We start from the raw sequence: 11,554 nt of genomic DNA, 5'->3' as shown, positions 1-11,554 counted from the left end.
ATAAAAACTAAACGAGGAATGGTGACTGGCAATGAGCCATTTTCAGTGTTAGTTGCGAAATGGATGAAGCGAAGAACAATCAGCGAACTTCAGTGACAATCCTAGCTATACTCTGGGTATCCTGAATATATCTCCAGTTGCCAGATAGCACAAAGGTAATGTCAGATTCTCTTCGCAGTATACTGCAGTTGTACAATTTCCGTCCACTATTTATGATTCAGATGATAATGGTTTGTAAGGGTTACGAGCTTCGACGCAGGCATCTCGTGACTACACGAGCGCGAGCTGGCGCTATCTCGGAATGCTGACGAAGTGCGGTGTCAGCAGAAGCCGGCTGCAGAGCGCATCCACGCACGCAGTTGAGTCGCGTCGCTGGCTGCCCGCACCGGCACAACAATTTTCAACGCCCGTGACTCCGACACAATGTTTTCTTTCAGCTTGCAATGGGGTGTTGACAAATCCGTATTTATTAGTGGTAGGGCATCAGACCAAGTTATGACAAGTCGGTATAAGTGCATTGTTATTCACTATCTTTTGGTTCAAAAAATCGATTTTATTTAAATTGCATTTTTAGATCCCACAAAAGTGTTTAGCATCCACCCTGCAACGGTTATTCCGGATAAGGAACGGAAATGTTTGTTATTCGCAGTTGAACAAAAAAATGCACCTGCCTGAAATCGGCCTTTTTCACACACCAGTTTTTTTCCCTCGGAGAACGAGTTATTGCACTGGTACTTGGGAAGAAACACACAAAATTAAAATGAAATTTTGAACGTATGTCTTTGGAAGTTAGCCACTAAGCATTTGCATTCTGGTGCGAAGACTGTGGAGATAGCGACTTTCCTGGCAGTGAGCAGCTTCAACGAAGGGATTCAGCAATGCTGAAGACCATGGCAACGATGGACGTCACCCTGGGACTCTCTATTCGACGCAGTTCGCCAAGCATTCGGACGAGCACCGGATTCAAGCGGCCGAAAACCGCTTCTCACCGGCCATACGAGCGGCTCTGGAGCAGCGCAGGATGGCTCAGATCGAGCAGAACGCCCTCTATGGGGAGGAGTAAGGATAGTTTATGAATGCGGAATAGCAGATTGAACGAAAGTTGCATAAAATTGCATTTATATGTAGTCAAAACTTCAAACGCGTTTTCCTCCATATGACTTTTTTTTATCGCTCGGTGTGGTAACTTCAAATCTACCGAACCGATTGGCATGATTCTTTGTTTCTGACGAAGCTAACTAAATTGTATAGGAGTTGTAACACTTTTATTCCGATCCATCAACGATAAATATTTTTACTTGGCCGACGAAGTCCAAAAATCGATGAAAAATACCCTATTTTTTTCAAATAGCCGCCATTTTCTTTCTTATGGTCCAAATAACTTAAGCGAGGTACAACTCTTAATGACTCTTATATACTTCGCTAACGTCGACTCAATTTTGATTTCAGACGAGCCGGCTGACCTGTGACATACCGTGCGTGGAGGTCTACATAGAAATTTTGTTTCGTTCCGACGGCATTTCTGCCTTTGCTCTTCGACATTTCCGGCCGAAAAAATTCCAGTTTGTAGAGGAAATATCAATAAACATTTTGACTAAATTTGATATTGATATCTATAACACATCCCGAGAAAAAATCTCAAAAAGCATGCTTTTTTGTGGTAAAAATAGTAAACCTCCCCTTAAGAAACTAAAGTGGTGAAGGTTAATAACTCTGTGTTTACGTATATTTCTACTTCAAGGACCAAATGCCTGCTAGATCCTGATAAATATCATGGGAGGTCCTCAGCCGAGGCTACAACACCCTAACCGCCTTATACTGTGTAAGTGGTGTCATCAAGAGGATTAAATTTGGAAATCCTGCACTTTTGAGGAGGTGCAGCGATGTATGAACTTCCGAGATATCCGAGTTTCTGCCATATCTCCATGGCGAATCAGCACCACCAGCAGCGCTGACGTCATTCGAAAACACGATGGCACCCAGCACTGAAATTCAAGATTAGTCTATTCAGATTCGGTTGCAATACGAATGGCAGTGATGGATTTGTAACACTTTTTCTGTGCTAGAGTGATTTTTTCTGGCGAGCATAAATCAGTATAGCAGGATCCAGTCCGAGTAACATCGCCGATCTCCAGGCTGTTGTAAACGATTTGCGAAACAAGAGTTAGTGGTTAAAGACAGACACAAGTGAGCGCAGCCTTCGACGTGGCTTGTCAAATGGAAGCTCTTGCAGTGCTGGCCCCACAAAAAATTTCTCGTTGTAGCAGTCTGTACCAGTGTTTAGCTGAAAAGCCGAGGAAGGCGTAAAAGTATTCTTCTGTAAACTCGAAGGAGCTGGCTTGTTGGGTTCTTTGACTGATTCAGACAGATTAGCAGTTGCTAAATTAAGAATTTAGGGAGCCGCAGAAGATTTGATTTGCGCGGAGTCCACTTGCGTGAAATCAGAAGATTACAATGAATTCAAAGCGACAGTTGCTCATAGATTCAAATGCAAAAGGTGCTTTGAGATTATAAAGGGAGCAACTTTATAGTCTGCGGATACGGCGAGACGAATCTACTGAGTAGTTTACCAAACGAATTCGGAACATTAACGCTGAAGCGTACGAGACGGTACAAGACAAGAATTAGAATCGCATTCTGCTGTTCGAAGCTGATCAAAGAGCTTCAGACACATTCATTCACGGGTTGGTTGGCAAGGAAGCAAGCAAAGCAGATTGGCGCGCAATGTAAGACCTTTCAGGAAGCAGCAGCAGCAGCTGTTGGCTTCGTGGAGGCATTAAGACGGCCGAATGACATACAAAAAGAAGAGCATCGCGTGTTCAGCACAATGGTCACAAACGTAAAGATCGTAAGAACGAGTTTCTTACTACTGAGGGATACAGGGTCACGTATCGAGAGATTGCCTCAATAAAAGAAAGTGTGATGGGAGCAGCAGACAACTTGACAGAGCGTTAAAAGAGTACGGGGACGTACGTGCCACCACACTGTCAGCCCCTCTCCGAGACAGTGATTCCTGGTAGCTCCACCGAAAATCATATCGAAAATGTCTTAATGATAGCTGCAGTATGTTGTGGACGACAGGTCAAGCTAATTATTGACACAGGAGCGCAGACCTCACTAATGTGGTGTTACATTGACTAAAAGAACAATTTGAGACTGCCAAAGGTAAATGTCCGCGGGTTAAATGGCAGCAAGTTACGTAACAACGGAAAGGTCGACGTAAAATTATGTTTAAGCCCAGACAAACACACAGCAAGGATACATTTAGTTTCAAACAATGAAACGCGCTGTGAAGGTGTACTTGTATTTGATTTCTCGTCACCTAACGGGGCAGAGATATTTGTAGCATGAAGAAAGATCAGACACTGTAGAAGCTACGATCTAGGAAAATCGTTCCTCAGATCGTGTTCGAGAGAGCAGCAACACTGACGTATTGGGATTGATCATCCTGACTGATGCATCACTTTAAACCTTCCAAGTCGATGAACAAATTAATCAGCCTCAGAAAAGTCTATAGGAGCAGGAAAAACAATCTATGTCGAAGATAAGTCACCCACAAGCAAAGAGGGAGATCTATTATCGACCAAACTGTCGGATAAATGTGAGTTACTCGACAAATTGCATTGTTATGTCGTCAGAAGTATAGGCATGTCTACTATGGTGAGACAGCATCAGTGTCACTAGGAAGCCATGACCAATGGATCATGCGACGCACTGCAAAAATATCGTACTACCGCTGAAAATATCACACATTTTTATTTTTCAGTCTACCATCTTGGCCTACGCTGATAATATTAATTGTTCTATGTTCCACAGTTACAAAAAACATTAAAACTGTTTAAAAAATAAAATAAATATAAAAAATGCCACTGCTAGAACTGTTTGTAATTGTCTGGATGAATCTATTCACTGTCACTGACTTCAGTACAATCATCTTATATAGTTGGAAACGTATCAACTACAGCCATCGATGTGTAAAGATGATCAGTGGTCATTCTTTCAGTTATGGGTTTGATCGGCTGGAATGTAGTGCAGCAGCCACCGGAACATTTAATACAGATGATGTAAGAGAGAGTTCCATTCATTGTATTTGTAGACAGTCGATTTCTCAACTTGGTTTTCATTCTGAATATCTCGCTGAAAACAAAAATTTACAAACGGAAATTAACTGTAAAAAATAATATTAAAAAGTTTGAAATTGCGCTGTCTCATCTCTCGCTCTTACTCAATTGTTAAATAATCTACTTGTTGACAGACTGGTAACGGTAACAACCAAACAACTAATTATCTACCGGCAAATAATGATTTCTTATTCGAATACTCGCTCGCATTGTGCTGTGGAATGCGGATGTGATAGTATTGCCAGGGCGATGTTCGCTAAGGCACCATACAAATGCACTCTGTCATTGGCTGAGATGTGTCCAGCTCAAAAATAAATACATTCTCCTTTACTTAGGCCTGGATTTATATACGTTTAAAGCATGTCATAGCACTTTTCCCTTCATATATGGATTACAACTAAAATTATTTTAAAAATTCATACACAGCTTACCATTATCGAAAGCTAATTGTATCGTGTACCAACGTCTGCCAGGTACAGATTCGAGAAAACATTTGCTGGAAGCACACCCAAGGGCAAAGAGCGTCATTCATCACCCACTTTTACAGTTCAGGTGGTGTAACTCGTGGTAGAAAATTTGTGTTGTTGCAGCAAGTGTAACTTCTCCCTCTGTGCGAGACAAGATTCTTTTTGAAGGTAATACAGATAAATGTGGCAGAATAGGGTCATTAAATTTAAACTTAATCTTAATTTCTTTACATCCATGAATTAAGAAGTGGCGGCATCTCTCCCTAATTTTTCTTTAAATATGAAACATGGTCAAAACAGCCTTCGACTGCATTGCTTCCAGAAGTTTTGTCTCAAGAAATATTTTAAAAAAATGGTCTCATCAGCAGCCCCTACAGGATCCACAATCATTGAATCCAGAGATTCTTTGTTAACAATATCCTGTTTCATGTAGGTTAGCAAGATGTCTCTGAAGGAATATGCCATTTGTTTCAGCACCGTAACTTTTGAAGATCGAAAATGAGCATTCATTGCATTAAATATGGGAAAATACACTTTAGAAACTGGAAATACTGTTTGATAAAAGTATCATGGAGCAAGTTTAGGATGTCTTTGGAGTTATTAACGTTTTCTGTTTTGTATCTTCTTTTCTTTGGCGTACAGACACCGCACATCTCTTTATCACCACTTGACATTACACCCACTTAATGAATGACACAAATTGACACAAAATGTTAATCTTATATGTTGTTCGACAAGACGTGCGGCTTACCGAACTAGAACACGACGAGCTGAGAATGACTGTTAAACAGTTCACAGCTCAGATGTCTTTACAACCATATGTTATAAGAAATTATACACTATAGGAAGCACTATCCGAAATCGAAAGTTAGTTCAATGTTTTAGTATTAAGCCGGACTTCCATGGACATGCAGTCCTAAAATGAACCTTACTGCGCAACAAGGTCCTTGCGAGGCGCGTGTCTCGGAAGACGTTCTTTTACTCAACTACATAACCTTAATGTGATAGTTCATTGTTCTGCACATGCTTCGTAATCGCTTGATAATAACCAGTATGCAGAGTTGATTTGTTTCACGATGCTTTCTCGCTCAGAAAGTAAAAATCCAAAAATTATCATATTTTCGGGTACAATCCTTCCTTTACTTAGTATCTTACACCATACAGGACTTGAAACTATGGTATGTGAATGACCTTTATTATACATGTAATAACCATGGCCAGAGTGTAGACAGAGTCCCAATAACAATAACGAATATGAGCAACAAAAACGTTATATTGCCACGAGGAACGAAGGTTCATAAAGTGTCGAGCATAAGTAAACGTGATGTCACATACATTCCAAATGGTAACCAAGATACGAAATTAATAATGAAGAACAACATTTAACTGTTGAAGAACTAAAGATTTTAGCGCCTGTTTCGCTGGAATGTGGGGATCTTTTCCGAGTTCGTTCAAATTTACCTGTCACTCATTTGGACTAGAAATGCAGAACTCATCACTCAGAAATCTTATAGAGCACCATTCAGTAAAAGAGAGCTGATAGAAAAAATGGTTAAAGTACAATTTGATGTCTGAATAATGGAACCAAGAGATCCTGCAGACCAGTATGGTATTCATCAGTTGTTCTGATTAAAAACAAATCTGTTTCTGGAGAACCACGATTCTCTTTTTCCGTGGATTACTGTGCTCTGAATGCAGAAACCAAAGCGGAAATTAACCCTTCACCAAAATTGGTTGAAAGCGTGGATTACCTGGGCAGATGTCGAAATTTTTCGGTTTGTGATCCAGCAAGTGGATCTCATCAGCTGACAGTTTATCCAGATCATCAAGCGAAAGCTTCATTTGTTACGGCAACAGGACTGTATAAATACTTTGGTACGCTATTCGAACTTTTTCACTGTGTCATCCACTTTTCAGCACCTGATGGATTCAACTTTACAAGGGCTCACACCAACAAATGTTCTTAGCTACCACGACTACGTAATAATTTTTGTGCAAACATGAAGCAGCTGTAAATGTATATGATCCCACTTCTGGTCACCAACTGTAAATGTTAAAAGGTTTCGGAAAAGGGGGGAGGCGGTTCTCACATATGCCTTGTGGCGGCAGTTTACAGGAGGTGGAGCAGTCAGTATTAGAGAGTGGGCATCCACTGCTGCCGTTAAATAACAAAACAGGAAATTAGGTACAATAAAGATAATGTATTCCAATGTACGGTGTACAAGTGGCGCGCCTAGGGTCAGAAGTTACTAGGTTTAGGCCAGTCTAGGAGGTCGAACAATTAATTGAAATGGACAACGGAAGGGAAAGCGGTTCATGTTAACATACGTTGGTGCCCGGTCGTGAAAAGCAGAGCCAGAGGCTCTGCCCTCCGAAAAGACGTCTGTTCTGCTCGAGGTCTGGATTACAACAGAGAGTAGCAACTGTGTTCTGCACATCAAAAACACTCCAGCGTCCACACACGTGATCGGTATCCAGTGCACGCTATTGGCTAAAACCAATAGCGTGAATTCGCTAGTAGTTTGAGCAGAGGGCTCAAGGTGTCTCTTTTAAGCAGCTTTAACTGGACAGAACTGCCTCGGTTTTGAAAGAAAAGAGATTTGTGTCACGTAGGCACAGCGTAAGTTGCTCTGGGAGAACACTTGTAAAGATTTGACGGGGCCTCTGAAATACATTTTTAAACCTATTCCCTACAATTGACTGGATGCCACCAGAGAAGAGAAGTGGTGACAAACATTGTTTGCAAAACGGCGTCAGCCACTCCCCAGAAAGACGGTTTCCCCTAGTAGGGGCCTTAATACTATGGGATGGATCTGTTACGATATTTCATTTAGTGTATGTAAGTGGGAGGGGATTTACATGTAGTCAAATTTATTAAATTTCATGAGTTAAAAAAATAGTAAAATAATAACTGTTAAAATTACAATAGAATATTTCCTATAATAGTTAAAATCATCACTTTCCGCATAATCAGATCTTAAAATATACGATGTTAAAATCAAAGGGGCAGAAAGCTTCACAAAAGAGGAATAAACTAGTTTGGTTTCTGTTAGGTTGAGGGAAAAATCTGCTATTATAACAAAATGTTTATTTCTCCGGTAATCAAAATATTTGGGTAAAAAACCTAATAAATCAGCTTAATGCAATCGTTAGCATCTGACTTGGGAAAGAAGTGGGAGAAGTACATTAAAAAGAGTGACGACAAACGTAAAATTGTGCTGTATCTTCCACATATTAGTTATGGGTAATAGTGGCACAAAGTTTCACAGACTACAAAATATTAACACATTTCAGTAGAATGGAGTGTGCAGTTAGCAAGCTGAAGAGATGACGTTGCATAAATCATATGAAAATCTTTAACCATGTTAACTCATGTTAAATGCAAAGAAGAAAAGTTTTCTTGTAAAATACTAGAATTATGCATGAATTCAGTGCATAACATAGGCTCCACATCAGAACCCATACATATCTAATGCCAAAATACTACCTTCTCACTGTAAAATACCTTAAATTACTTCGCATAGCAATCGTCGTTCAAAATATGGCATACTGGACTACTCAGGAATACACAGTAAGAGAGTAAAATAGTGAAATATTACACCTACGTCAAAATTACTGAGTAGTTTCAATTGGAAAAATTATAGTATAAAGTAACCAAACCATCTGACGAGCTACCACTACCTCAACTTGGATACATCATTTAAAATGGCCAGTACAGCCAAATGATAGTGAAAATCTCAGCAAAGCAAAAAAAAGAAACATATCTATTCACAAAATTTCACATAAAAGAAGAGAAAGAATGCAGTGAGTTTATAATCAGTTCACAAAATACGAAAAGATTCACAGCTAGAATGTGGTTCTGTGTGACAGAGGAGCACGCATTGTTTGTAAACGAAGTTTCGACTGACGGGAGAAGAGCACGTGGCTTGTCCGGCGAGGAAGTGTGACGACGACAAACTTAAATGGCGCTTCTGTGTAGTGGGTGATGGAGGGGTATTATCTGTGGCGTAACGCACGTCTTGCGGGAGGGGAAAGAGCCGGGAGGTAAGCGCAAGGGATGAGGAATGTTGTGAGGGAGGATGAGGAATGGTGTGAGGGGGGGGGGGGGAAGGGGAGACGATGTGTGCTTGCTAAGGCGATCTTGAAGCTAACGATTTTTGAAGCCTTGCTGGTGGCGTGTACCGTGGGGATTTAGTGGTTTTGTAAGTGATTTGCGGAATCGGAAGCTCTAGTAAATGATGTCGGAGCTTCGGATGAAAAGGGTTTTGACGAATGGGAAAATTATGTTGTGTTTAACGCAGGATTTTGTCTGAGTATAATCGTGGACAACCGTCCGCAATCACAGCATTCAGGGCAGTCCAACATATTAGCCATTTATGCCGAGCGGCCACTCGCGGCGAACCGAAAGGGTGCTCACATTAAAGAATAAGGGATTGGATATAATGGGGAACAAGTTCTGGGGGAGGCAAAGGATAGCATTGGCTATCAAACAGGGTGCAGACGAAGGCGAGCCTCGTCGTGATGTGTCAGTGACGTATAGATGAAAGAGATAGGCAGGCGATCAATTTATGAAAGCGAAAACTGAAAGAATAAACTGATCAGCTGAGTACTCTGCGGGCGCTAACCGCATCGAGTGAGGTACACGACGCTATAGGAGGGAGGTACAAAGTAATGGTTGAGGTTGGAACAAAGAAACGAGCGACTCAAATGGCTCTGAGCACTATGGGACTCAACATCTTAGGTCATAAGTCCCCTAGAACTTAGAACTACTTAAACCTAACTAACCTAAGGACATCACACACACCCATGCCCGAGGCAGGATTCGAACCTGCGACCGTAGCAGTCCCGGGGTTCCGGACTGCAGCGCCAGAACCGCTAGACCACCGCGCCCGGCCGAGCGACTCAAAGCAATGGTAGTAACCCAGTGCAACGCATGGGCGAGGGTGGTTCAAATGGTTCAAATGGCTCTTAGCACTATGCGACTTAACTTCTGAGGTCATCAGTCGCCTAGAACTTAGAACTAATTAAACCTAACTAACCTAAGGAAAACACACACATCCATGCCTGAGGCAGGATTCGAACCTGCGACCGTAGCGGTCACGCGGTTCCAGACTGAAGCGTCTAGAACCGCACGGCCACACCGGCCGGCTGGGCGAGGGTGGAACTGTGCTCTGTCTCCATAGGGGCGATTACGTCTCGTGCGGGTTAACTACCACAAAATTCCCAACATCCATGAAGTAACACGGTGAGTTACGAAAAAACTGGGGGCGTGAACTACTGCGACATTGTACAATAGAATTTTTATTCGTTAAGGTGGAAGTCTCTTGCTAACTGAGTTTTCAACAAGATAACGCGTTACTGCGTTTGAGAGATGACGTCACGCCATGGGTGCTAATCATCAACAATCTAATGCTTATTTCAGCGGGTGCTTCAATCATATTACATCAAGGGTGTATTTGTTTGAATAAACAAACGGGGGGCTCTCACATAGCAAGGATTTCCACGGAAATGCATATCGTAGTGGTCATGAGAATGAAGAACTCGCAGTCATTTTTAATCTTAGTGACAGCTTGAAAGAAAACACGGAAGAAAACGTTTCTAAACCGAAAATGGACTTAGCTCATGGGCAAAGCACGGCAACAATGGAGTATTAATTCCATAGGTTAGATGAAAATCCAAAGTGTCACAATCTATTGAATAATAAAAGGCAAATAGAACAGGCACCGCAAGGAGGGGCTCCACATTCTAGGTTTGACATTAAACGAAACGCTCAGCGACGTACGCTTGTAAAGAGCAGCATTGTAGAAAAACTTTTGTAAGGTAAACTTGATGCATTCTTCCGAAAGGCAAAACAAAATCATTGTCAATAAAGGAGATCCAAAAGTGAAATACATTGCAATACAAAAATTCTGCAACAAAGCAGAATAACACATAACAGCTTAATATCATCAAATAACACATACAGTAGTTGGGAGAGGTACCTTTACACACTTAATACACTCCATACATTGTCACTCAAAACTTGCAATAAATGACTTATAAATTAAATGAAAATTAGGCTTAATCTATGACAGACCAAGAGGGAGAGAAGTGGTACCGTTGGGGGGCGTGACTGGCTTATAGCAAGGCGACGGTTGTGCCAGTCCACGTGTTTGCACCATGCTTTGCTTATAGTAAGTGTTCACTGAGAACAAATGCCGCAATTAAGACGACTAAAAAAACATTGTCTGAACTGGAAACTCGCTGCATGGTAAAACGAATCATGGCTAATGGTTCTGCTCTGACCTGTGGGGTGGCAGCATAAAAGAGACCATTTACCATCACTTAAAACAACACACACAGGACCTTTTGCCTGCTCACCAACAACCTCAATAAAACAACTTCATACATCGCTTCCTATCAACAAAACTTCGCTGCCTCCTGGGGGATAACAGCCGGAAGTCGCCATATCCTCTCTTATGGGGGTAGAACAGATCAAGTCTCTTTCATCATTATAACTCTTATTACGGTACATCATGTAATACATCGTAGCTTCGTGCATTGAGTTAACCAATCAAGGAACTACCTCTTACGAAAAACAGAAGGCATGGATAGAAAAAGAATAAATGGTCGGGAAAGAGGATGCAGAGGGACGAGAAAGAAAAGTAAGAGAAGGTTTGGCAATCCGGCATGTCACACAATGTCCAATCGGTTTTGGCAACACAAGTGCTAATCGTGTAATTACGACAGTGTATGGGCTTGGGGCCTAAAGTCGCCTAGTACCAGTAGTAAACAACGGACATCTCTAGGACCGTCAGAATCCAATGGTTTGTCGCTTTTCTTACAAGGCCTAAATGCTGATTTCGCGTCTGTACTTGGTCTTGCAATGAAAACAAACTCCCATCAAGGTAAAAAGATTTAGTGCGCCAACGATTTCGGAAACCTTGCAGATGCGGTATGATGGCACAGGGCGTTACAGAGCCCTTA

The sequence above is a fragment of the Schistocerca cancellata genome, chromosome 8, assembly GCF_023864275.1.
Source record: "Schistocerca cancellata isolate TAMUIC-IGC-003103 chromosome 8, iqSchCanc2.1, whole genome shotgun sequence".
Classification (NCBI taxonomy): Eukaryota; Metazoa; Arthropoda; class Insecta; order Orthoptera; family Acrididae; genus Schistocerca; species Schistocerca cancellata.
The sequence above is the reverse complement of the archived record's forward strand: the minus strand, read 5'-3'. Positions refer to the sequence as shown.